The 27,855-nt window shown below is 35.9% G+C and overlaps 2 long non-coding RNA genes across 2 annotated transcripts in view; both read left to right on the forward strand.

Moving 5' to 3' along the window:
• The first annotated feature begins 17,607 nt into the window (after positions 1-17,607).
• Positions 17,608-27,855, forward strand: part of LOC126585538 (uncharacterized) — a 91,032-nt gene continuing 80,784 nt past the window's right edge. The window contains exon 1 of the long non-coding RNA XR_007610581.1: positions 17,608-17,693. This is a non-coding gene — a long non-coding RNA (uncharacterized LOC126585538). The remainder of the gene's footprint in view (positions 17,694-27,855) is intronic.
• The window catches only part of LOC126585532 (uncharacterized), an 83,283-nt gene continuing 79,066 nt past the window's right edge, over positions 23,639-27,855 (forward strand). The window contains exon 1 of the long non-coding RNA XR_007610572.1: positions 23,639-24,347. This is a non-coding gene — a long non-coding RNA (uncharacterized LOC126585532). The remainder of the gene's footprint in view (positions 24,348-27,855) is intronic.

Below are 27,855 nucleotides of genomic sequence, written 5' to 3' on the forward strand. Positions count from 1 at the left end.
AATGAGACGTGACCACACCTTATCTTGGGTGTGTTCTATGCATTGTTGGGGTCAATGATTTATCCTCAGAGGCATGTGAATGATCAACAAGGGATCTCTAATCCTCGTTATGAGAGGATGAATACTCTAAGATATGATTCGGGAATCTTCGGCTGAAGTATAGAGCGTAATAAAGGAAAGCGTTCCTATACAACTCAGTTGAATCATATAACATGGAATAATCACATTAGGGGTTTGACATAATATATCCATACCCTAATAATGTGATTGAGAGTATTGTTTTAGAGAAGGATCGAATTACATTGTAATTCCAACTGAATAGGTTCTCCGAACAAATTCTACATTAGCTTGGGTAGCCATGATATATGGTTAGATGTCACTCATGGCTTGTGAGTTCTTCTAGATGATTAAATAAGTAGTCGTCAAAGAAGAAGGAGAATTAAAAGTAAGTTTTAATTCACTAAGTGATTGGATTAAATATAATCAATTGGATTGGTGCCAATCACCTCACTACCTTGCTAATTAGAACCTAAAATGATTGTACACCGATACACTCTTGTAATGAGATAACTAATGGATGATGGAACAAATTAATTGGATTAATTAAGTGTTATGATTAATTGGAAAGTCTAAAGAAATCATAGAAGCGATGAAAGATCGTTTTTGGACTTAAAGAAAAGTTCGGGTTAATATGGGCCCATTAAGCCCAAACCCATTGGGCTTTTATTTAAGCATAGGATGACTTGAAATAATAAAAGCCCAAAGCCCAAACAATAGTAAAGGGGCCGGCCAAATAAAGGGAAAGGGAGAGAGAGGGAGTCAAGTGGTTGGCTAACTATCTTTGAGATATAAAAGGAACTTTTAGTGAAAAGTTTCATTAGGGTTTTTTTAGTGTTCCTTTTCACAAAAGAAGAAAAACAAAATCTCTCTGTCTACACTCAAAGGCCAGCCACCATAAGGGAGAAGTAGCTAATCATCTTCTCTCCCTTTTGGTTATTCCTCCATCCATCTCACTACACTAGTGGGTGTGGATCTTTAGAGGTCTTCAACCTTGGAGACTAAAGGAGAACCAATGAGCACTCATTCTAGCAAGGTGGAGGAAGCAAGGAGGGAGGCTAGGCTCAAGGAGTTCCAAGAACAAAGAGCTTGGAGGTGGTCCATCCTTGGTCTCAAGTCTAGATCAAGAGGTATAAAACTATACCTTCACTTTGTTCTTCAATAATTTCTTAGATGCATCAAATATGGACCTATGCTTCTTGAAGGGGATTTGCATGACTATAGCTTTGATATTATGTGATAACATGCTTCTGTTGCTTATGTATATAAATTTTGAATTGTATATGCATACTAGTCACTAGAAATCCCACATAAATCTCATTATTTCCCTTCAGGAGCTTGTGGTGTAGGAACTAGGTTGTTATATTTGTTGTTTATCATCTTGTCTCTCTAAGAACCCATTCTTTGAGTTCTATCTCTCATTCATTTGCTCTATCTTAGGCAAATCCTATTGTAGGATTACAATGAACTACCCAACAAATAACATTTGTTAGTTGGTTTATAGAAGTGATATCCAAAGGTTAATTTAATGATATCACACAAGATTTTTCTCAAACAAATATTGCTTATTAGCACACAACCCCAAATCTTAACACGCTTAAGACTTGTCTTTCTTTCCAACTACATCTAATGGAGTCATGAAAATTTTGGAAAATCTTCTAATTGACAATCATATTGACTTAGAAGTATATATATCCTATATATGGGTAATTGATAACATCCAACGAACTTCATCTCATTCAAGTTCATTCTTCTCCGAATGGAGAAGTCCATTATCTTATGATGTCCTTGATATTTTTCAAGGAAACTCTTCTAAGGTGTTATTTTTCCTTGTATCAAATCTAAGGAGGTAAATACTTTAGATGTCTTACTCATCAGCTTACATTCTTGAATTCTTTGAAACCTTTTGCAAAGTATTCGGACTTGTGTTTATTCAAAATAAACGATAGTCCAACCGAGAGCGATCTTCGGTGAATGTCATACAACATGAGTAGTATTATGTTGTGGATAAGTGCCACTAACATCTAAGTGAATTAACCTCAACAACTTTGTGATTCTTTCTTCTTTTTAAAAGAATAAAGATTCGAACATTTCGCCTCTATACAATTTTAACAAGAAGGCATCGGATCCGGATCTAACGATCCAAAGCATCCATGTATGACCAACTTGTAATTTATGTTTTTAGAGGTTTCACAACTCAGTGGGATTAGTCACTACCTTGCAAACTTTTGGGTTTTAAGCATCCTTATATTCTAAATAGTTAACACTACCACATCATCTTTACTATAGAGACAATCAATTAGATTACAATAATCCAATCAATCGTTAAGAATGAGCAATATTTTGTCAAACAAAACATTCATCTATCTCTTATAGTGACGGAATTAAGTTCCTTATTCAAATTGGAATGTAAAGACAATCTTTGTTTTTCCAAATTCTTTGGTAGTTCATATGAGGAAGTAAGTACTATCTACTTTCGCAAAGATCTATATTTTATTCACGTTCCAAATGTGAAGTACTTTTCTTCTCTAATTAATCTTCTACTTCTTATTAGCCCCACTTTAAAAAGAATTGTAAAACATAGTTACTAATACGGAATCAAGCATTTAAGTAAAAGAACCAACTGTTTTGACCTATTCAAGAACATTTTATAATACCCTCAAAAGGTGTGCTCTTGACCGCAAGGCTTTTCTTGCAAATACCCCTTCCAATGTCCATCCTTTCATAAAGAAAGGTTGTTCCCTTGGAGTTATAGTGCCTTCTTCATTTGACTTCTCCATTGACTACAATAGTCATAGTCCCTAAACTCCCACTATCTCTCTTCAAACTTATTTCAATTGTGTTATACACATCAAACGATTTGGAGAGCATGTGGTTTTTGTTCACTATATAGTTTACAATAAACTTAGTTAACCATCTGGATAGGGACACAAAGGTGAAGTCCTTGCTTAGTTTCCATCTTCTTAAGTGGTTTAACACTTCAACACTCAATGATTCACATCATAAGTCCATGTTGATGGACTATTTTTGTCAATCAACCATTATGTGCTAAACATGATTACAAACTTTGAAGAGTTGTTCAAGGCAACTCTCATTTCTTCATACAACAATTTGTAAGTGAAGAATCATGGCACATAAAGTGTCCATGTCTTTGTGCTAATCTTCTCAAGTTCCCTTGTTCATACAACAAAGGAATAAGCACTAGTTGTTTATGTTAACAAGGGGTTCTTCAAAACAACTCTTATTTCTTCATACAATGATTTGTAATGGAAGAATTATGATACCAAAAGTGTTGTCCTCTTTATGATAGACTTATCTAACATGTTCTTCCAATGATACATTATCAATAGGAAGATTGTGAGGATGAGACTACTTAGGTACATATACAATCCATACAAGACAATTTATGGGATTGTGGTACCAATTCCGGAAACTAAAGCCTTCGGCTTTTCATTGTCAAGTTTTGGATAGCGCTTGCAAATATATCGGTCAATAAATACATAACGAATATAAATTGATTGATTTTAAGCTATTTGATATGGGTCTTTTAAATTAAATAGCACCACCCACTATTTTCGGCAAATTGCATATCCCTCATCGGAATTCGAGAATTTTGGAGGAAACTCTTAGTAGGGTATGGGAGGCTCACTATTACCAAGCCTACCTCACAATGATATGATGTTGACTAGCATCAATAATAATGAGAAAGTATGCTTACTCATTTGCAACTCATGCAAGTACCCATCTTATTTGACCTCTAGAGAATGATGCCACACAATGATATGATGTTGGCTCCATTGCTCTTAGTTAAGTCATTCCCACCGTGCCAGTTCGTGTAAGGGTTCAATCATAGCCTCAGAATTATATCATGTTGGCTAAACTCGTTGGCTACTTCACTTCATCATGTATGTATATAGAACTCCTCCTGAGTGTGAGCACATACTTTGTACTCCCCCATCATAAGGTGAAGTTGGTGTACGAGTCACAAACAATTGGAGCCTACCATGGTGGAAGGCCACAAAAGAGTGTTCAAAGCACTCTCATGCTTGCCAACTTAATAATGGTTTGGTTGAGGGTTTTAGGTCTCATCACATATAAGCATGCATTTTAATCTTATTAAAACAATTTGGTCCTATTACAACTATTGGTCCATGTGAATGATTTAGTAGTATATGATACTCCCACTATGCTTGTAAAACAATTTTTAAAGTAAGAGTATATGGTACTACTAACATAAGCTTTGCATTCATTAATGGACTATATAGTTGCCTTAGGGCCTTAGGATGACTATGAACCTTTGATTCAATCCAACACGAGCCTAGTGTTGGATCTTGGTCTAGGGATGGATTTTAGTTACGCGTTTAATCACATTAAGGCGTGTTATCTTATTGGGTGTTGGACCCTACTACTCCAATTTCATGCATATCAAATAAAAACAAGAAAATGAGTACTTCAAAGTAAAGAAGATGCTCTTTTACAACATTTGATCAAAACAAATTACTTTAAAGTAAAGAAAAGCTTATGCTCTTTTACAACATTTGATCATATTAAATTACAACCAAAATCTAATCTACACATTCCCATGGCTTAAACAAATTTGAGAGATGACCTTTCACATAGCTCAATTATTCTAGGCTTAGGTTCATAATCACCATTTCTTTAATTAATTAACGCTTTAACCAATTAAACTTGAATCCAACATTGTCATTTGGTTCTTGTATCCATAGAATTGATTAAGATGGAGCTAAATGAAATGAAATTTCAATTCTCATTTAAAGATACAAAACTATTTTGTTCTCAACTAATTTGGGCCAAAAAGCAATAACCTCAACCATTGGGCACTTTTGTGGTCACTTTGTAAAAACACAAAAGTCCACTACTTCATGTAATTACAACTAGAACCCAAAATTTTCAACAAATGCAAAAACTTCATTAAAGGAGCAAAACATTTTGTCCTTTAGTGATTTTGGGCTTTTATGTAAAAACGTAAACTTTCAGGTCAAAGTGCAAATACAAAAAAGTATCAAAACTTTATGTAATTGCATAAAAACCCCAAAAGTAACCTACTTTAATAGGGTGGCCGGTCATGGTAGTGATAATGAGTAATGGGTTGGTTTTTGTTGAAAATTCAAAGTCAAGGATGTAGAAAAAAAAGATAGGTATGGTGTTGAAATAAAATAGGTATGGGTGTGAAAGTAAAGTACCAATCATGTACAAAAAGTTCAAAACACACTTTCAACTTTCCAATCACTTTTCCAAAAAAATGTCTTGTTGATTGAAAGATCACACCAATCATTACAAAACAAGACTTTACGTAAACAACCAAAAACTTTGAATCAAAACACCAAACATTTTGTTCTTGGTAAGAACAAAGCAAGAACATTGAAGAACATGTATGAAAACCCATAAGAGCTCCATGAATGTTTCTCAATAAAACTCAAACTTTCACTACTCAAAGGGGGTTAGCATCCTAGGGTACTTAGGGGTTCTGAAAGTCACTTTAAAACACTTTTAACAACACAAACAAGAACCAAAAATCCACCCTTTGGATTTGGCCAAATTTCCCCATAAACATGGCACCAAATTTTAGCTCCAAAATTCATGCTCATATGAACTACATCTACAACATTTGAGATGACAAATTTTCAAGCAAAATTTACATTCAAAGAAGCAAGAATAAAGCTTGTAACAATTACAACATTCAAATCAAAGACTATGAACTACAAAACCCAAAAGGATTCACCAACTACTAGACTTAGGCTCTTGATACCACTTGAACAAAATATTTGTAAAAACTAGTTCATTTGAGCAACATCTATGCATGCAATTAACAATTAAAAGGCTGAATCATGCTTGTATGCACTCAAAAACAAAACTTTATCCATGAAGCACCTCTTTGCTTAGCAAAGGATATTCACCCATGTGAGGGCCTTCTTTCCTTAGTTTCCTTGCTCCTTGGCTCCATGGATGTCGATGGAGGAACTTTGCTTCTTGGCTCCATGACATCTTGGATGGATGAAGGAATGGATTCTCCAAGTTCCCAAAATAGGGAACCTTTAAGTCTCCACACCAAGGAGAGCATTGAGGAAGATATGAGTGACCTAGAGGAAGTAAGATTGCCAGCTATTTTCCTCTAGGGTGACCGGCCTCTTAGAGAAAAGAGAGTTTTGTATTCTCTAATGCGAAATATATAAGCACACAAATTAAACCCTCTTTTTATCAATTGTAGCAAAGTATGTAAGTAGGGATCGTTCTAGGCTAGGGATTAGGAGGGATTGCTCAATCACTTGAAAACTGACTCAAAACGTAAAAACAAAGTTTAAAACACTAAACTAGACTCAAAGAATGCAAAACTAAACTCTAAAACACTAAAACAAACCAAAAGACTCAAAACTGCACAAAAACACTCAAAACTGCCTTAAAAACACAATCTGGGCAATTTTGAATACAAAACACAATTTGGACGAAAATAGGTTATAACTTGACTCAAGACACTTAAAAACACAAACTAAATTGATTTCTAACTAATCTAACACTTCAAAATAAATGGGGATTTGGTTTTGACGAAATTGAAAACAAAACAGAAACTTTGTAACTTGAACAGATTTTAAAACGAATTTGGTTAAAGTGAATGGATGGAAAGCTAGCTAAGGGGTTCTTCTCCACACATGTCACACTTGCATACAAAACGATTTCCAATTGCTTCTCAATAAACCATGAATTCCCAACGCCCCAGATTAACTGTGAATTGCACTAATTAACCCTCAGATTTTCCTAAAGTTATCGAATTGGATGAATTGCATACGACAACCCAAAGCATTCCTCACAAGTTCCCTGCATGAATTGCATAACAAAGATACAAGCAAAGATTATTAAGTTCTATGAAAATCATAAGCATTGGCGAGGCACTTGTTACTATGAATTGCATGAAACTTATGCCAAGAATTTACTTAACACGATTGTGATCAACAACCTTTACTACTTTTGAATATAAGTTCATAACGATTAGGTGAAACTCCCTTATATCCTAGCATCAAACTTATGCATGAAAATTAAGTGTGCACTCTCAACCAACACACACAAATCAGTTTTAATTCATATAGATAAGTAAATTGAATTCACAACTTATGAAACGCAATTGAAAGTAATCAAATCATATAGCAAGCATAAACATGGTTTCGAATCCCCCCCTAGCCAAGGGGGGGTTTAGTTCCTCATACGCACAACGCAAAGATGAATAAATTTAAACATTGAAATCCAAGGAAAGAGAACACCTAGACACTCCAACTTGGGCAGCAGGTGCATCCACGATTCCTCATTCCTCCTTGCTGCAGCATATAGATTATGGACAGGTTTTTGGGGTTATGATGTTGGAAATGTGCCCTAAAACCAATCATATGATGATACTTTACGGACATTTCACATGTTAAACTAATATAGTTTAATATCAAGGGCAAAGATTATTGTTTTAAGTTGTCTCATATAAATGTTATATGCTTAAACGATAAGTCCAAGGAATATGTAATTAGGAGAATGTAATTTAAACAAGTTAGATTAATGAGACCATTCTCTTTCGTATACATATCCTAAAACATTCCTGATCATAGGATTGCCAATTGGGCATTGACAGTCCGTTAAGATCAGTACATGCTATGTCTTCTCTTAGTGAGAGTGACTAGTCTCGAGTCATTGGTGTGATTGACACCAAGATAAGCATGTAGGTGCTCAATAACGAATGAGTCCACTGAACACGATCAACAAGGAGTTCTCATACACATGTCACATGAGAACTCATGGTTGGGATAACGCAAAGTAGTCCTTTGACCTGAGGCATCATAGTTGTCTTGTGGTTAAGTCCTTGATCTTTGATTATGTCAAAATCACTCCATTCGAGGGTGTCCACGGCATAGTTGGGGTTAAGCCACTTAGCCATGGAGGCGAGTGAATGCGCAACAAGGGATCTCTAAGCTTCGAACTGTTTGAGGGAGAATACTCTATGATATGATTAAGAATCTCTGGCCAGAGTATGAATGAGATTTAGGAAGTCATTCCAAATCACATTCAAGGTAATCATATAAGTAAATGAATCACATTGGATAGTAGACATGAATAAACTATCAAACCAAACAATGTGGTCAAGAGTATTGTATTAGAGAAAAACCGTATTGCATTGTAATCCTAAACTGAATAGGTTCTCCACCTCTTCTGATTAGCTTGGGTAACCATGACATACTGCTAGGTGTCACTCATGGTTTGTGGAAGCCCTACACGTGTATAATCACTAAAGGGAGAATTGAAAGTAAGTTTCAATTCACATTCGATTTGAAAGAGTTCTAAACGCCCACTGCCTCACTAAAAGGAACCTAATGGATCGTACACCGTGTAAGGTAGAGATTGAAGAAACAACGGAGATGAGTAAGGATAATTAAATGGTTTAATTATTTATTTATGGCAAGGATTAATTAATATGTTAATTAATCAAACAAATAAAGTTCGTTAAAAGACCACGGGTTAGTTTTGGGCCTCAAGGCCCAATGGGGTTCGAACGTCAAACCCATTGACTTAAGTTGTATGACAACTTAATGACAAATAATTCACAAAGGCCTAAAAAGCCCAATGAAACCCTATGGCCGGCCATTTAGAGGAAGGGTAGTGAACTTGCTTTAATTACAAGTTTGCCACTCCAATGAATAAAGGTATAAATATGACTTTATAGCCAAAATTCTTTTAGGGTTTTTCTTTTGGGGAAAGGATGAGAACACAAGCTCTCCTTTCTCTCTAAAGAGGCCGGCCCCCTTGGAGGGATTAGCTAGTAATCTTTCTCCTCCAAGGTCACACATCTCTTTTTCACATCTCACCTTGGTGTGGAGACTTAGAGGTTCTCAACTATGGGAACTTGGAGAATCCTATTCTTCCATCCAAATCCATGGATCTAAGAAGCAAGGAATGAAGGCCCTCTCCTTGGGTGATTAGCCTTTGCATATGCAAAGAGGAATCTATAAAGGTATAAATTTCTCAACTCACTTTGTTTTGAATTGAGTCTTGGTTCACCAATCTACTAAGCTTTGAATTTCATGGGTAATGTTTTGTTTTTAAGTGCATACAAGCATGATTCCGCCTTTTAATTGTTAATTGCATGCTATAGATGTTGCTTAAATGAACCTGTTTTTCACAAAATTTCCTTCATATGAATAGTGTGGAAATGGATGGGGGATATATGGTGGTGTTTAGGATGGATGGGTGGTGCGGCAAGGGGTGATTTTTGGCAGAAATTATGGAGTATGGTGGTGGAAGGCTACGGCAAAGAAGAGGGCAGATTTCTGGCGTGAATTGATGTGTATGAGAGGTGGTCCTTTGGCCAAGGGGTGAATACGAGTATATATAGGCACCTAAAACCCTAGGGTAATCAGATATGGACTTGGATAACCCAAATCCACAAGGAAAAAGGCTTAGAAATCCGAATTAAAAGGGGAAAAGGTCCAATAGTTGCAGCAGTAAAAGGAAACAATGGATAAGGCTTCTAGAAAGCCTTGCAAGGCAAGGAAAATAGATCTCCTTGCTAAAATTGGTGTGGCACTCCTCTAGGATAAGGCTAAGGTGTCCTAAAGTGTTTAGGACTCCTCTTTGTAGCTGAAACCTTTGCACTTTAGGAATAGGGAAACTTGTCTTGATCAATCCTTCTTCTTTTTGGATTCCTTTGAAGGAAGATTTTGTGAAAACATGTTCATTTGAGCAACATCATATATCATGCAATTAACAATTAAAGGCGGAATCATGCTTGCATGCACTCAAAAGCAAAACATCAACCATGAAATTCAAAGCCTAGTAGATTGGTGAACCAAGACTCAACTCAAAACAAAGTGAGTTGAGAAATTTATACCTTTGTAGATTCCTCTTTGCATAAGCAAAGGCTAATCACCCAAAGAGAGGGCCTTCATTCCTTGCATCTTAAATCTATGGATTTGGATGGATGAAAAAGTTTCTCCAAGTTCTCAAAATAGAGAACCTCTAAGTCTCCACACCAAGGTTAGATTGGAGAAGAAAATGAGTGACCTTGGAGGAGTGGGATTGCCAGCTAATCCCTCCAAGGGGGCCAGCCTCCTAGAGAGAAAAGGAGAGACATGTTCTCTCCAATTTTTTCCAAAATAACCCTTTTTGAATTTAGGCTATAAAGTCCTTTATATAGTCCCTTCAAATAAGTGACCTAAAGAACCAAAAAGCCATTCTCTCTAACATGGCCGGCCATAAGGGTTTTATTGGGCTTTTGGGACTTTGTGAATTAAGTTGTCATACAACTTAAGTCAATGGGCTTGACGTTCGAAGCCCATTGGGCCTTGAGGCCCAAAACTAACCCGTGGTCTTTTACGAACTTATTCGTTTGATTAATTAACATATTAATTAATCTTTGCCATAAATAATTAAACCATTTAATTATTCTTACTCATCTCCATTGTTTCTTCAATCTCCACCTTACACGGTGTACGATCCATTAGGTTCCTTTTAGCGAGACAGTGGGCGATTAAAACCATTTCAAATCGATTGTGAATTGAAACTTACTTTCAATTCTCCCTTTAGTGATTATACACGTTTAGGGCTTCCACAAACCATGAGTGACACCTAGCAGCATATCATGGTTACCCAAGCTAATCAGAAGAGGTGGAGAACCTATTCAGTTTAGGATTACAAATGCAATACGGTCTTTCTCTAATATAATACTCTTGACCACATTGTTTGGTTTGATAGTTTATTCATGTCTACTATCCAATGTGATTCGTTTACTTATATGATTACCTTGAATGTGATTTAGAACGCCTTCATAAATCTCATTCATACTCTGATCAGAGATTTTCAATCATATCATAGAGTATTCTCCCCCAAACGGTTTGAAGGTTAGAGATCTCTTGTTGCGCATTCAATTGTCTCCATGGCTAAGTCGCTTAACCCCAACGATGCCGTGGACACCCGCGGATGGGGTGACTTTGACATAATCAAAGATCAAGGACTTAACCACAAGACAACTGTGATGCCTCAGGTCAAATGACTACTTTGCATTATCCCAACCATGAGTTCTCATGTGACATGAATATGAGAACTCTTCGTTGATCGTGTTCAGTGAACTTATTCTCTATTGAGCACCTACGTACTTGTCTTGATGTCACACACACCAATGACTCGAGACTAGTTACTCTCCCTGAGAGAAGACACAGCACGTACTGATCTTAATGGACTGTCAATGCCCAATTGGCAATCCTATGATCAGGAACGTTTAGGATGTGTCTACGAAAGAATGGTCTCATGAATCTAACTTCTTTAGATTGCATTCTCCCAATCACATATTCCTTGGACTTATCATTTAAGCATATAACATTTATATGAGACGGCTCAAACAATAATCTTTGCCCTTTACATTTAAACTACATTAGTTTAACATGTGAAATGTCCGTAAAGTATCATCATATGATTGGTTTTAGGGCACATTTCCAACAATCTCCTATTTGCACTAGAGCCAATCAGCTTGGTCATCAATGATGATACCTCTTCTGTAGTCATTTCATAAATGGCTGAGTAGTAGGCCTAGACAATGGACATCTATATGTTATCCATAGAAGCAACCTTGAGAATAACGACGTCACCATTATACATGATTCTCAATCATGTGGTTCAGTCTCTCATATGAGTTTGGATCTTGATGAGACCTTGATTCCCTGGCTTGAGCTATCGCCCCATTAGTGTCATAGTGTCAATACACTAGATACACTTTCTGGTTGGAACCGAATAGAGAGTTCATAAATGAACTTTCCCATCCAAACAACATTGTTGTAAGCTTCTATATGGTAATATATTTTGCATTCATAATGGAACATACTAAAGTCATTACTTTTAATGTTTCCATCCAAATATCTCTTTAGACATAATAAAGAGATATCTGATTATCTCTTCATTCATAATGAAGAAACATCCAATGATGGATTAGATTCATAATCTAATACATTTACGCTTCCTTTACGTTACTATAATTCTTCCTCATTCTTTGAGGGATCTATCCTTTAGTATTTCTTAAATACTTAAGGACTTACTTGACAGTTGCCATGGTTCTGATCCTGGGCTTCCACTGATATCGTCTTGTACCGTTCTAGGTACAACTCATATCAATGTTTTTCATACAATATGAAATACATAAATCACCTTTATGCGTATGCATAAAGGATTCTATTTACGCATTATTTCTTTGGGAGTCAAAGAGTACGTTCTCTTTGAGAAGGGCAACTTCTTAGTCTCACTAGAGTTGTCCTTCTAATTGAAGTTTATCATCATATGAGAAACTTCCTAGCATCTATTGTCCATTATTAGGGATTGATATAATCCAATTATATCATGAAATATATCATTATAGATTTCCATCCCATGTATATAGACTATATCTCCCATATACATTCTATCTTCATATAATGTTTTAAAGTCATAACTTTAACGAAGAAGAATTCTTTTCATTTCCAAAATTAATATATCATATATATCAAATTTTAGGAACATGATTAACTCCCATATACATTCTATCGTTATAGAATGTTTAAAGTCATAACTTTAACGAAGAAGTATTCTTTTCATTTCCAAAATTAATATATCATATATATTTAAATTTTAGGAACATGATTAACTCCCACTAATCTTTTGTAAACCTAGTAAACAAAAGATTCATTTACATCTTTATGAGAAATCAAACGATTTGATCCTTTTCTCATAAGATGCTTATAGCTCCCACTAGCTTGCTAAGATTCATGATGGATGGATCTCTACAACTTACATGTCTTGTGATTTATAGTTTTAGACATATATTATCAAGACTATCTTAATAATGGTTTCGGAAACTCATATTATGTCCAAACATTGAATCACCATTTAGTTGTTGCAAGCAATCTTCGAATTAATTGAAACCAAGACTACGTCAAAGATGGTTTCTTCAAAGTCAACCATTCCTTTGATTGTAGTTACCTTAAGCTACCAATTAGCTTATGAAGGTTTCATTATTTCGGGTCAAATGGTACTTTACCATTTCCTTGAGTATATATCGTATATACACTCAATGTAGTCATAAGGATTTTCATTCTTATTTCTTTCGAATTAAGAGGTGCAACTTTATGACATAGTCATAAAGTTCAAACCATTCAACTGAGACGGTTTGTAAATCCTTCTTGACTACCTTGGAGCTTTTGGTATAGGAACTAGGTTGTTATATTTGTTGATTATTATCTTGTCTCTCAAAGAACCCATTCTTTGAGTTCTATCTCTCGTTCATTTGCTCTTAGGCAAATCACATTGTAGGATTACAATGAACTACCTAACAAAACAACATTTGTTAGTTGGTTTATAGAAGTGATATCCAAAAGTTAATTTAAGGATATCCCACAAGATTGTTATCAAACAAATATTGCTTATTAGCACACAACCCCAAATCTTAACATGCTTAAGAATTGTCTTTCTTTCCAACTACATCCTATGGAGTCATGAAAATTTTTGGAAGATCTTCTAATTGACAATCATATTGTTTTAGAAGTATATATATCATATATATGGGTAAAGATAACATCCAACGAACTAAATCTTATTCGAGTTCGTTCTTCTCCTAATGGAGAAATTCATTATCTTATGATGCTTCTTTCCTTGATATCTTTCAAGAAAACTATTCTAAAGTGTTACCATTCCTTGGATCAAATCTAAGGATGTAAATACTTTAGATGTCTTACTCATCAACTTACATTTCTTGAATTCTTTGAAACCTTTTTGCAAAGTATTCGGACTTGTGTTTATTTAAAATAAACTATAGTCCAACCGAGGGTGATCTTCGGTGAATGTCATACAACATGAGTAGTATTATGTTGTGGACAAGTGCCACTAACATCTAAGTGAGTTAACCTCAACAACTTTGTGATTCTTTATTCTTTCCAAAAGAATAAAGATTCGAACATTTCGCCTCTATACAATTTTAACAAGAAGGTATTGGATCCGGATCTAACGATCCAAAGCATCCATCTATGACCAACTCATAATTTATGTTTTAGAGGTATCACAACTCAGTTGGGATTAGTCACTACCTTGCAACCTTTTGGGTTTTAAGCATCATTATGTTCTAAACAGTTAACACTACCATATCATCTCTACTATAGAGACAATCAATTAGATTACAATAATCCAATCACTAATTAATAAAGAACAATGTTTTGTCAAACAAAACATTCATCCATCTCTACTATAGTGACGGAATTAAGTTCCTTAAAATTGGAATGTAAAGACAATCTTTGGTTTTTCCAATTTCTTTGGTAGTTCATATGAGGAAGTAAGTACAATCTGCTTTCGCAGAGATCTATATTTTATTCACGTTCTGAATGTGAAGCACCTTTTCTTCTCTCATATTTCTTCTACTTCTTATTAGTCACACTTTTACAACGATTGTAAAACATAGTTACTAATACGGAATCAAGCATTCAAGTAGAAGAACCAACTATTTTGAACTATTCAAGAACAATTTACAACACCTTCGAAAGGTGTGTTCTTGACACTTGCAAGACATTTCTTGCAAATACCCCTTCCAATGTCCATCCTTTCATAAAGAAAGTTTGTTCCCTTGGAGTTAATTTTATCTTCTTCATTTGACTTCTCCTTTGACTACAATGGTCATGGTCCCTAAACTCCCACTATCTCACTTGAAACTTATTTCAATTGTGTTATACACATCAAACGATTTGGAGAGTGTGTGGTTATTGTTCACTATATAGTTTACAATAAAATTAGTGAACCATTTGGATAGGGACACAAAGGTGAAGTCCTTGCCTAGTTTCTGTCTCTTGAAGTGGTCTAACACTTCAACACTCTGATGCGAAATATATAAGCACACAAATTAAACCCTCTTTTTGACAATTGTAGTATGGATGTAAGTAGGGTATCGTTCTAGGCCGGGGATTAGGAGGGATTGCTAATCTATTCTAAATTAATTTAAAAATATTAAATAAGACTCAAGGACACAAAACTCGAAACACACTTAGGATAACTCAAAATAATGAAAATAATCAAAATAGACACTAGGAACTGAAATGGACGGAAATTGAATTAAAAGACTAACAACAATGAAAACTAACTAAATAATATAATTTAATAATGGAAGGGTGTTTGGTTTTGACTAGAAGTAAATTAAACTTAAATAAATTACAGAATTGACAAAAACATGAAATTAAGGTGAAAGGATAAATGACGGACTAGCTAGAGGGTTCTTCTCTACACATGACACATATGCAACCTAAATTGATTTTCAGTTGTTCTTTCAATAAATTGTGAATCTCAATACTCCAGATTAACCGTGAACAGCACTTTTTTAATCTTCAAGTTTTCCTTAAGTTATTGAATTGGACGGAAAAACGCATACAACAATTCAAAACATTCTTCAAAAGTCCCCTACGTGAAAAGCACAATAGAGATACAATCAAAGATCATTAAACTTTGTGAAAACTATAAGCATTGACGAGGCATTCGTAACTATGAAAAGCATGATACTCTTGCCAAGAATTTACTTAACGTGATTGTGACTAGCAACCTTTACTACTTGTGAAAATAAGTTCATAACGATTAGGTGAAATTCACTTATATTCTAGCATCAAATTCATGCATGTAAATTAAGCGTGCACTCTCAACCAACATACACAAATCAGTTTTTATACGAACGGATAAGTAAATTGAAATCACAACTTATGAAATCACAACCGAAGGTAATCAATTCATATTACAGATATAATCATGGCTTTGAATTAACCTCTAGCCAAAATCAGTTTATTTACACATTATTAAAACAAAAATAAAAGAGGAGTTTGGAAAGATTAAACTGAAAGAATAGATTGAAGCCTTCTGCTCACTGTGCTCTGATGCTTCAGTTTCTGCACTCTCTGCCAATCTGCCCGTATTTCCTGCTCTCCCCCTGGACTCCTTCCTCAGCGCCTCACAGTCCGAGTGTGGACTCCCTATTCGCACTGCTTAATCTCTCTTCCACGCTGCCCCAAAGGCAGCTCTCTGCCTCTCGGTCCTCACCCTGTCCTCCTCTATTCTTTTTTTATTTATTTTTTATTTTCTTTTTCTGCTTCTGGCAGCAAGGCTGCCTTTCTCTCTATCCCGTACTCACCTTTCCTGCGCCTCCTGCGCCTCCTGCGCACTGCTGCCAAAGCAGCCCCCCCCCAGTCTCTCCGCGTGTCTCTGCGAGCTGCCCAAAGGGCAGCTCCTTTCTCCCGCTCCAAGACCCCCCTGTTGCCTGTCTTCCCTTCTGCTTTTATTCCCCTCGCCTTCTTTTCTAATCTGCCAGTCTCTCTCCCCTTCTTTGGATTCTTTTTCCGTCCCCAGTGTGGACTCCTCCATTTCCTCTGCTTTGCCAGTTGCTGTCCCCTAATTCTTCTGATTTCCTTGGATCCGTTTGTCGCTGACTTGCTTTCCTCCAGCTGCAAAGGCAGCTTGCTGTCCTTGGATTCTTCCTTGACAAAATAATACAAAACTAATTTGTATCATAAACTCTAAATTAGTAGCAGTTGGGAATTAAGAACAAATTCAAGTAACAAATCCAAAACCAATATTCTATGAAACAATCAATTCAATGCATATAAAATAAACCAAAATAAACCAAAATAAAACCCAATCCAAAAATAAAACCAATATTCTTTCTGTTTATTATTTAAAACTCATTTGTGCTATTTTTATTTTCTTTGCATAACAGATCCTATAAACATAAAAATAACGTAAATAGCTCAAAAATATAAGGAACTAACTAAGAAAAGACGAGTGAATTCGAAGTAAAAATATATATAAATATGATCCGATCAAATACCCCCATACTTAGCTTTTGCTAGTCCTCGAGCAAAACAAAGAAAACAAGAACAAGAAAAACATTAGCTTCCCCCTATGTGACCCTCATAGAATTTCATTTAAGAAAGCAAATCATCAAGAACCATAGCTAGCACCAAACAAGTTAATCCAAGTTCATCTTCCTTATTCAAATATTAGCAGTAATCTTTGAATCATCCTTGAAGTGTAGTGTGTGAGATAGCCATGCTAATGCAATTTCAAGTTTTTATTTTTAAAATCATCATATGCAAACTAGTGACCTTCTCACGGGATATACACTAAATCACATATGTGTTTAGTTTTAGTGTGTTTCGCTCAAAGAAACAAATGTGAAATTTCTACCATAAGCTTGCATAAAGATCACTTCTCCACAGTCATAATTGCAAAACTTAAATCAAGAGGACTTTTATTGGATGTAATGAGGCTTAGGGATAGGGTTATTGAAACGAAAGAATAGGAAAACACAAGTTCCAAGCTACATTTCAAGCAATTCTTTTCTTTAGATTTATAAGAACTCAAGCTCTCCAGCAATTCTTCTAGCACCTCCAACCATACTCTTAAACTGAACTTTAAAAACTTTTTATTTTCTTTTTATACAATCTTTCTTTTTTCTTTTTCTTTTTTTTTTTTTTTTTTAATCACAAACATGAAATACCCCCACACTTATTCTTTTGCCAAACATCTTCACAGTACTTCACAAACGTTTCTCATAAGACAATTTCGCATTGCTCGCTTGGAAAGGGTAAGGAAAAATGTTTCAGGTATAAGGGTAGACATATCTGGTGATAAGAAATAAAAGGCTCAACATACACGACTCAAATTGGCAATCTAATGATATCATTTTTCTTTGGGAAACATGGTTATTTGGGCCATAGTGGTAAACCTAATGCCTCTATCATTTCCAAATTCATGCAATCAATGACAAACATTTCGAAAGATCGTTACGCAAGTTCTAGAGATGTATATCACATAAGTTCATCACACATAAAAAAAATAGGAGTGTATGAAAAATGCACACACTTTCAATAGGCTCAAAAACTCACATAGGATGTATATGGTCACTAAATTCACATATGAAGCTTTAAGTCATACTTTAGTTTCACATTAACAAGGCTATGTGCATTTGGTTTTTCAAAGATGGTCAAACATGTACAAAACTAACAAGAGAATAAGGAATTTCACAAAACACATGTTAACTAAGTTCTTGATGATCATGGTTCGAATTTGATCCAATTATATCATTGAGTCGGGAAACTAACAAAAATCTAATTCAAAACAATAAGGGAAACAAGACAATATTTTTGGATTTTTAAATTTTCCGATTTTTTTTTTATTTTTTTATTTTTAAAGAAAACAAAAAGCAACAACACAGAAACAAAAGAAATTCTAGAGATTTCTACCCCCACACTTAAACTTGACATTGTCCCCAATGTCAAAAAACACTATAACGCAAAATAAAAATAAAATAAAATAAATAAATAATAAGAAACAAAATAAAGCAATTAGACTGAAAACTTCCCTAAGTTGCAGTAAAATCAAGTGATTACCCCCCACGCTAAAATTCTGCAATCAACTTCAAGGGTGGAAATAACCAAAAGTTCCTGCAAAGAAAAGAAATAATTCAGTTAAGTAACGCAAGAAAATGTAAAAAAAATTGCAAACGAAAAATTGAAAATCACAATAAAAGACAATGAATAGAAACTAATAAGTGATCATTGGTCATGCTTGTTGATTTTCCACAGCGTTCCTCTTGAACAGGGTGACACTTAGCTTTTTACTTGCAAGTGATGATTTTATGCTATTGTACGGCGAAGCTTTGCTCTTTGGTGATGTTGCAGTTCCTTATTAGTTCTCCAAGCAGATGTGGCAGCTTCTCTAGTTCCTCAGCTCGGACTCCTTCCGCTGGGATGATTGTGCAAGCTGCATTCTTCTCTGCTTGTTTCTTCTGCACGACGGGCAGGCACGAGGGAAAGGTGTTGGTCTGTTTCTTTCTTCAATCTTTCCAAGTGCCCACCTCTTGCTCTCTTTCTCCTTGTCCTTAGTTGAGGATGAATCAGCACGTTGTCTCCACATGCTTCGAGGTATCATCTTCACTTCCCTTATAAGTGAGAAACAAAGCGAAAGCATAAGATGATGAGTACTCGAGAGCAAGGGCTGGCTAGAGAAAGGACAGGGAGAAAGCATGATATGAGATACTCTTGCTTTCAACCTTCATGATATGAAATACTTTTGCTTTGGATGGGTTGTTTGCAGGGGTATCCCAGGGGATGAAAAATACAGAGTGACTCGAAAGGTTTCTTTGGGAATACATTCTCGGAGATGAAGAAGTGTTGAGAGGGTGTGCCTTTGCTGTGGAAAGGCGAAGGTAAATACTTATAGGACTTTTCTTCACAACCGGAACTATTCCCTCACTCATTGTCGGTAGCCGGTGGATGGATGAATAGTACAAATTACGCGCTTTCTGACAAAGCTGCCCGTAATTTCCGCAAAGCAGATTCCTCATTGATATCTGGAATCGGCGCTTCGAGCTCTGAGCATCGTCGATTGTAGAGGTAGCATGTGACACGTGCGGATAAATCTAGAAAAGAATTGCCCGTGGGTTGAAGCCCAGCTTTTGAGAAAGCTAGCGTGTCTTTGACTGTTGAATTTCCCTCTTCGATTTCTGAATTGGTGCTTCGACAAACTGCCCGAGAATTTCGCAAAGCAATTTGCGTGTGACAAGTGACGACACGTCTGGACAAATTGATCTTTTGAAATCCGGGGTTCGGCTCGTGGTTTCTGAGCAAGCCCAGCCTTTAAGAAATGAAACGCCACTTTTGAGAAAAGAATCCGGCTTTTGAGAAAGGAGCCCCGACTCTTCGATTTGCGAGAGGACGCTTCTCTGAGGAGCGCCTCTTTGATTTCTTCTTTTTATAGAGGCGTTAATTTTGTTCCACAACACACTTGAGCTCCCTCCTGTAAACACTCCCTCCTGTAAACTTCCAAAATCTTAATCAGTCCGACTCTCTTCTTTCTTCACCACCTTCAGAAAATGTCTGGCCCTTCCGATCGTCGTTTTGACTTGAACATTGGTGAAGAGGCAGCTCCGCCTTCACCAGACAACATATGGCGCCCATCTTTCATATCCCCTACCGGTCCTCTTACCGTTGGAGATTCGGTGATGAAAAATGACATGACCGCTGCGGTGGTGGCCCGGAACCTTGTCACCCCAAGAGATAACAGACTGCTCGCTAGACGGTCTGATGAATTGGCGGTTAAGGAGTCTCTGGCTCTTAGCGTGCAGTGTGCTGGTTCCGTGTCCAACATGGCCCAACGCCTATTTGCCCGAACCCGTCACGTTGAATCGTTGGTGGCTGAAATACAGAGTCTCAAAGAGGAGATTAAAGGACTCAAGCATGAAAATAAACAATTGCATAAGCTTGCACACAGTTATGCCACAAACATGAAGAGGAAAATTGACCAGCTGCAGGAAAATGATGGTCAGATTTTACTTGATCACCGAAGGTTTGTGGGTTTGTTCCAACCGCATCTGCCTTCGTCTTCTGGGGCGGCACCGCGTAGTGAAGCTCCAACTGATCAACCTCAGATACCTCCTCCTTCCGTGGCCCCGCCGACTGCTGAAGCTCCGCCGACTACTGAAGCACCACCTGACCAATGAATGCTATTAGTTCACACATCATTGTAAAATATTTTTAAGTTTAAGTTTTTTTTTTTTTTTTTTTTTTTTTTTTCATGAAAAAGAATGTAAGAATATCTTGCTTATCTATCAATGTTTCAAAAATAAACCCACACCCAAAAATAATTAAATAAAAAAAAAAAAAAAAAATGACAATCATGGCAAAATAAAAATGCAGAAAAGTGAAGATTTTTAGAAACGCAAAACTGATTGTAGAGCGATTCATAGATCTTCCTTTTTTTTGAATACATGGGTTGCCTCCCAAGAAGCGCTTTCTTTAACGTCTTGCAGCCGGACGATACTTCCTTCTAAACTTGGATAGGGCCCATAGCATGGAATTGATCATTGAATGGACGGTGATACTTGACGTGATCCGGCAATGGTTTAAATTCTAGTGTAGGTGCCTGAATCATCAAAATCAACAAGTTAGTATATACTAAAATCGAAATTGGAGAAGATGGCTTACTTGCTTTGTCCGACAAGAACTCAATGACAAACACCACATTTTTGAAAGTTTCAGGGATATTGGACTTGGCCAGATTGAATGTGATGGTTGGGACTTGTCCCATGTCATAAAATTCAACTTCTTTAGGAATGGTTGTCTCAAGCACATCCTCTTTGATGCATTCTAGACATTCCCCATCCACTTCTTTCTCTTGATTCTTTGGAAATGTTTCAAAGATGCCTTTCTCACCCTCTTCTTCCTTGGATTGCATGATCCTGCAAGGAATAAAGACATTTAGTGGAACGGGGTCAGGACGAATTGAATTTGGGCTTACCTTGGTTGTAGTGGACTGCATAGAGGGCATATGGGGCTGCGGCAAGGGTGTTGGGGCTAGGGTAGGCTGCAGCAATGGTGGTTCTTCCTTTATCGTGGCCTTGTTATCCTCCTCTTCTTCGAGCAGTAACTGTTCATCCATGTTTTGGCTTGGTTTGGACATCTTGTGTTCATCTCCAACCTCTATGCCACTTTCCAAGTTGATAGCTTCAATAATTTCAACAGTTGAGTCAGTTACTTCACTTTGTTCTTGCATTTGCCCCATGAATTCCGCGATCTCTCCCATTTGATTCTTCAATTCGCTCATCACTTGGGCTTGATTTTGTGATTCCTGCGTCAAAGAAGTTAGTACATCAAGAATTTGAGCACAATCTATTGACGAACCTGAGTTTGGTTGGGTATATTGTGTATGAGGTTGTGGTGGCTGAGCAGGGCTTGAATAGAACTCATTATATGGCTGCCAATATCCTTCGTGTTGAACTGGTTGAGGTTCCCACCACATAGTGTTTGAATGATCCCTCCAATCTGAATTATACGTGTTGGAAAACAAGTTGTTCATTGATTGATTATGATCATGATAACTCTCCCAACTCCTTTGTGGATGTTGATCTGCTTGATATCCTTGCGTATAGGACACATCGAATGTAGGGGTGCTTTGTATTGTGGTCCTTTCGATGTACTGTGACAATTGAGAAGTAAGAATTGCCATTTGAGCTTGAAGATTAGCAATTGCCATGTCTTACTTCTTTTAGTACCTGATATCAAAGAAATAAAACTAAATCAAATATCACAAGTAAACAAAACAGGGTAATTATAAAAAAAATAAAAAAAATAAAAAAAATAAAAAAAATAAAATAAAATAAAATAAAAATAAAAATAAAAATAAAAAAAAACTAAACAATTTAAACAAGACTCAAGACAAGGGATTAGCAACTTTGCTAATCCCCGGCAACGGCGCCAAAATTTGATGCGAAATATATAAGCACACAAATTAAACCCTCTTTTTGACAATTGTAGTATGGATGTAAGTAGGGTATCGTTCTAGGCCGGGGATTAGGAGGGATTGCTAATCTATTCTAAATTAATTTAAAAATATTAAATAAGACTCAAGGACACAAAACTAGGCTAAAAACTCTAATAACTCGAAACACACTTAGGATAACTCAAAATAATGAAAATAATCAAAATAGACACTAGGAACTGAAATGGACGGAAATTGAATTAAAAGACTAACAACAATGAAAACTAACTAAATAATATAATTTAATAATGGAAGGGTGTTTGGTTTTGACTAGAAGTAAATTAAACTTAAATAAATTACAGAATTGACAAAAACATGAAATTAAGGTGAAAGGATAAATGACAGACTAGCTAGAGGGTTCTTCTCTACACATGACACATATGCAACCTAAATTGATTTTCAGTTGTTCTTTCAATAAATTGTGAATCTCAATACTCCAGATTAACCGTGAACAGCACTTTTTTAATCTTCAAGTTTTCCTTAAGTTATTGAATTGGACGGAAAAACGCATACAACAATTCAAAACATTCTTCAAAAGTCCCCTACGTGAAAAGCACAATAGAGATACAATCAAAGATCATTAAACTTTGTGAAAACTATAAGCATTGACGAGGCATTCGTAACTATGAAAAGCATGATACTCTTGCCAAGAATTTACTTAACGTGATTGTGACTAGCAACCTTTACTACTTGTGAAAATAAGTTCATAACGATTAGGTGAAATTCACTTATATTCTAGCATCAAATTCATGCATGTAAATTAAGCGTGCACTCTCAACCAACATACACAAATCAGTTTTTATACGAACGGATAAGTAAATTGAAATCACAACTTATGAAATCACAACCGAAGGTAATCAATTCATATTACAGATATAATCATGGCTTTGAATTAACCTCTAGCCAAAATCAGTTTATTTACACATTATTAAAACAAAAATAAAAGAGGAGTTTGGAAAGATTAAACCGAAAGAATAGATTGAAGCCTTCTGCTCACTGTGCTCTGATGCTTCAGTTTCTGCACTCTCTGCTGATGCGAGAATTTCTTGACACACAAATTAAACCCTCTTTTTGACAATTGTAGTATAGATGTAAGTAGGGTATCGTTCTAGGCCGGGGATTAGGAGGGATTGCTAATCTATTCTAAATTAACTTAAAAATATTAAACAAGACTCAAGGACACAAAATTAGGCTAAAAACTCTAATAACTCGAAACACACTTAAAATGACTCAAAATAATGAAAACAATTAAATTAAACACTAGGAACTGAAATGGACGGAAATTAAATTAAAAGACTAACAATAAAGAAAACTAAATAAATAATATAATTTAATAATGGATGGGTGTTTGGTTTTGATGAAAAGTAAATTAAACTTAATTAAATTACAGAATTGACAAAAACATAAAATTAAGGTAAAATGATAAATGACGGATTAGCTAGAGGGTTCTTCTCCACACATGTTATACTTGCATACAAAATGATTTCCAGTTGTTCATTTAATAAATTGTGAATCTCAATACTCCAGATTAACCGTGAACAGCACTTTTTTAATCTTCAAGTTTTCCTTAAGTTATTGAATTGGACGGAAAAACGCATACAACAATTCAAAACATTCTTCAAAAGTCCCCTACGTGAAAAGCACAATAGCGATACAATCAAAGATCATTAAACTTTGTGAAAACTATAAGCATTGACGAGGCATTCGTAACTATGAAAAGCATGATACTCTTGCCAAGAATTTACTTAACGTGATTGTGACTAGCAACCTTTACTACTTGTGAAAATAAGTTCATAACGATTAGGTGAAATTCACTTATATTCTAGCATCAAATTCATGCATGTAAATTAAGCGTGCACTCTTAACCAACATACACAAATCAGTTTTTATACGAACGGATAAGTAAATTGAAATCACAACTTATGAAATCACAACTGAAGGTAATCAATTCATATTACAAATATATTCATGGTTTCGAATTAACCTCTAGCTAACATAAATTTAATTACACATTATTAAAAACAGAAATAAAATAGGAGTTTGGAAAGATTAAACCGAAAGAAGGTGATCTGCTGCTTTCGCGCCCGTGTGAACTGCGCCTCGCTGGCCTGCCTTCCTGGTTTTTCACGCTGCCAAGGCAGCGTGCTGACTTTCCTTTCCGCGCGTCAACTGCCAGCTGCCCTCACGTTGCCTTTCCGCCTGTCTGACTTTCCCACGAGCTGATCACCACGAGCTGCCCAATTGGCAGCGCCTGTCTCCGTGTCTCCTTGCGTCAGTCCTGTTTCTCCTCGTGCTCCCTCTATGCTGCCACCTGGCCCCTGCTGACTCCCTCGCCCAATCCCGTGCTCAAGCTGCACCCAAGCAACGTCCTTCGGTACTTGCTCTCTGACCTTGCTGCCAAAGGGCAGCTTATTCCTGCACGTTACTGACTTCCTGGCCTGCGTCTCTGCGAGCTGCCCAAAGGGCAGCTCCTCTGTCCACCCCGCTCCAAGACCCCCTTAATCACGCCAGCCTCTTCTTATTTTTATATCTTTCTTCTTATCTATCTCTCTCTGCCAAGCCCACCTGTTTTCCCTTTTTTTTTATTTATTTCTCTCTTCTGTCAGTCACGCCAGCTGCCAAAGGCAGCTGTTTTTTTATTCTTTTTCGTTTTTGACTCCCCCCAGTCACGTCCGCTCCTTGCTGCTTTCCTCCAGCTGCAAAGCAGCATCTTTTCCCCTAGTCCCCACGTGTTCTCTTCTTTCCGTCTCTCCCCCTTATTTTCTTTGGATTCTTCTTTTCTGCCTTCCTTTTAATATATAGACATAGAGAGGGACAAACCTTGTTTATAAAATGTAAATTAGTATTATCATGTGACAATAAAGGGTAAATTTGCATAACAGATCCTATAAACACAAAAATAACGTAAATAGCTCAAAAATATAAGGAACTAACCAAGAAAAGACGAGTGAATTCGAAGTAAAAATATATATAAATATGATCCGATCAAATACCCCCACACTTAACTTTTGCTAGTCCTCGAGCAAAACAAAGAAAACAAGAACAAGAAGTAACAAGAAAAACATTAGCTTCCCCCTATTTGACCCTCATAGAATTTCTTCAAGAAAACAAATCATCAAGAACCATAGCTAGCATCAAGGAACTAATTCAAGTTCATCTTCCTTATTCAAATATTAGCAGTAATCTTTGAATCATCCTTGAAGTGTAGTGTGTGAGATAGCCATGCTAATGCAATTTCAAGTTTTTATTTTTAAAATCATCATATGCAAACTAGCGACCTTCTCACTGAATATTCACTCAATCACACATGTGTTTAGTTTTAATGTGTTTCGCTCAAAGAATCAAATGTGAAATTTCTACCATAAGCTTGCATAAAGATCTCATCTCCACAATCATAATTGCAAAACTTAAATCAAGAGGACTTTTATTGGATGTAATGAGGTTTAAGGATAAGGTTATTGAAACGAAAGAATAGGACAACACAAGTTCCAAGCCATTGCAAGCAATTCTTTTCTTTAAATTTATAAGAACTCAAGCTCTCCAGCAATTCTTCTAACACCTCCAACCACACCCTTAACTGAAACTTTAAAAACTTTTTATTTTCTTTTTATACAATCTTTATCTTTTCTTTTTCTTTTTTTTTTTTCTTTTTTTTTTTTTTTTTTTTTTTTTTATTTCACAAACATGAAATACCCCCACACTTATTCTTTTGCCAAACATCTTCACAGTATTTCACAAACGTTTCTCATAAGACAATCTCGCATTGCTCGCTTGGAAAGGGTAAGGAAAAATGTTTCAGGTATAAGGGTAGACATATCTGGTGATAAGAAATAAAAGGCTCAACAAACACGGCTCAAATTGGCAAACTAATGATATCATTTTTCTTTGGGAAACATGGTTATTTGGGCCATAGTGGTAAACCTAATGCCTCTATCATTTCCAAGTTCATGCAATCAATGACAAACATTTCGAAAGATCGTTACGCAAGTTCTAGAGATGTATCTCACATAAGTTCATCACACATGAAAGAATAGGAGTGTATGAAAAATGCACACACTTTCAATCGGCTCAAAAACTCACATAGGATGTATATGGTCACTAAATTCACATATGAAGCTTTAAGTCATACTTTAGTTTCACATTAACAAGGCTATGTGCATTTGGTTTTTCAAAGATGGTCAAACATGTACAAAACTAACAAGAGAATTAGGAATTTCATAAAACACATGTTAACTAAGTTCTTGATAATCGTGATTTAAATTTGATCTAATTATATCATTGGGTCGGGAAACTAACAAAAATCTAATTCAAAACAATAAGGGAAACAAGACAATATTTTTGGATTTTTAAATTTTCCGAAATTTTTTTAATTTAAATTTTTTTTTAAAAGAAAATAAAACTAATTAAGAACACAAAAAACAACAACACAGTTTTTTTTTTTATTTTTTTATTTTTAAAAGAAAACAAAACTAATTAAGAACACAAAAAATAAAAAAAAAAAAAAATAAAATAAAAAAAAAACAACACAGAGACAAATGAAATTCTGGAGATTTCTACCCCCACACTTAAACTTGACATTGTCCCCAATGTCAGAAAACACTATAATGCAAATAAAAATAAAATAAATAAATAATAAGAAACAAAATAAAACAATTGGACTGAAAACTTCCCTAATTTGCAGTAAAATCAAGCGATGACCCCCAAGCTAAAATTCTGCAATCAACTTCAAGGGTGGAAATAACCAAAAGTTCCTGCAAAGAAAAGGAAAAATTCAGTTAAGTACGCAAGAAAATTAATTAAAAAAAATTGCAAACGAAAAATTGAAAATTACGATAAAAGATAATGAATAAAACTAATAAGTAATCATTGGTCGTGCTTGTTGACTTTCCACAGCTTTCCTCTTGAACAGGGTGACACTTAGCTTTTTACTATTTGATGATATTGTACGGCGGAGCTTTGCTCTTTGGGAATGTTGCAGTTCCTTATTTGTTCTCCAAGCAGATGTGGCAGCTTCTCTAGTTCCTCAGTTCGGACTCCTTCCGCTGGGATGATTGTGCAAGCTGCATTCTTCTCTGCTTGTTTCTTCTGCACAACGGGCAGGCACGAGGGAAAGGTGTTGGTCCTTATTTCTTTCTTCAATCTTTCCAAGTGCCCACCTCTTGCTTTCTTTCTCCTTGTCCCTAGCTGAATTGTCTCTACATGCTTCGAGGTATCATTTTCACTTCCCTTACTGTCCCCCAGGCAGATGTGGTAGACGAAGAGAAAGCATAAAATGATGAAGATGAGTACTCGAGAGCAAGGCTAGGTAAGCAATCAGGAAAGGGTTCCAGGCAGTTGGCTCCAGATTGGAAGATTGATACCAAATGCTGGCTGATTGCTCTCTTTCTCCTTGTCGGAAAACAAAGACAAGGAGAAGGACATGGAGAAAGCATGATATGAGATACTCTT

Source organism: Malus sylvestris, chromosome 10 (genome assembly GCF_916048215.2).
Source record: "Malus sylvestris chromosome 10, drMalSylv7.2, whole genome shotgun sequence".
Lineage (NCBI taxonomy): Eukaryota > Viridiplantae > Streptophyta > Magnoliopsida > Rosales > Rosaceae > Malus > Malus sylvestris.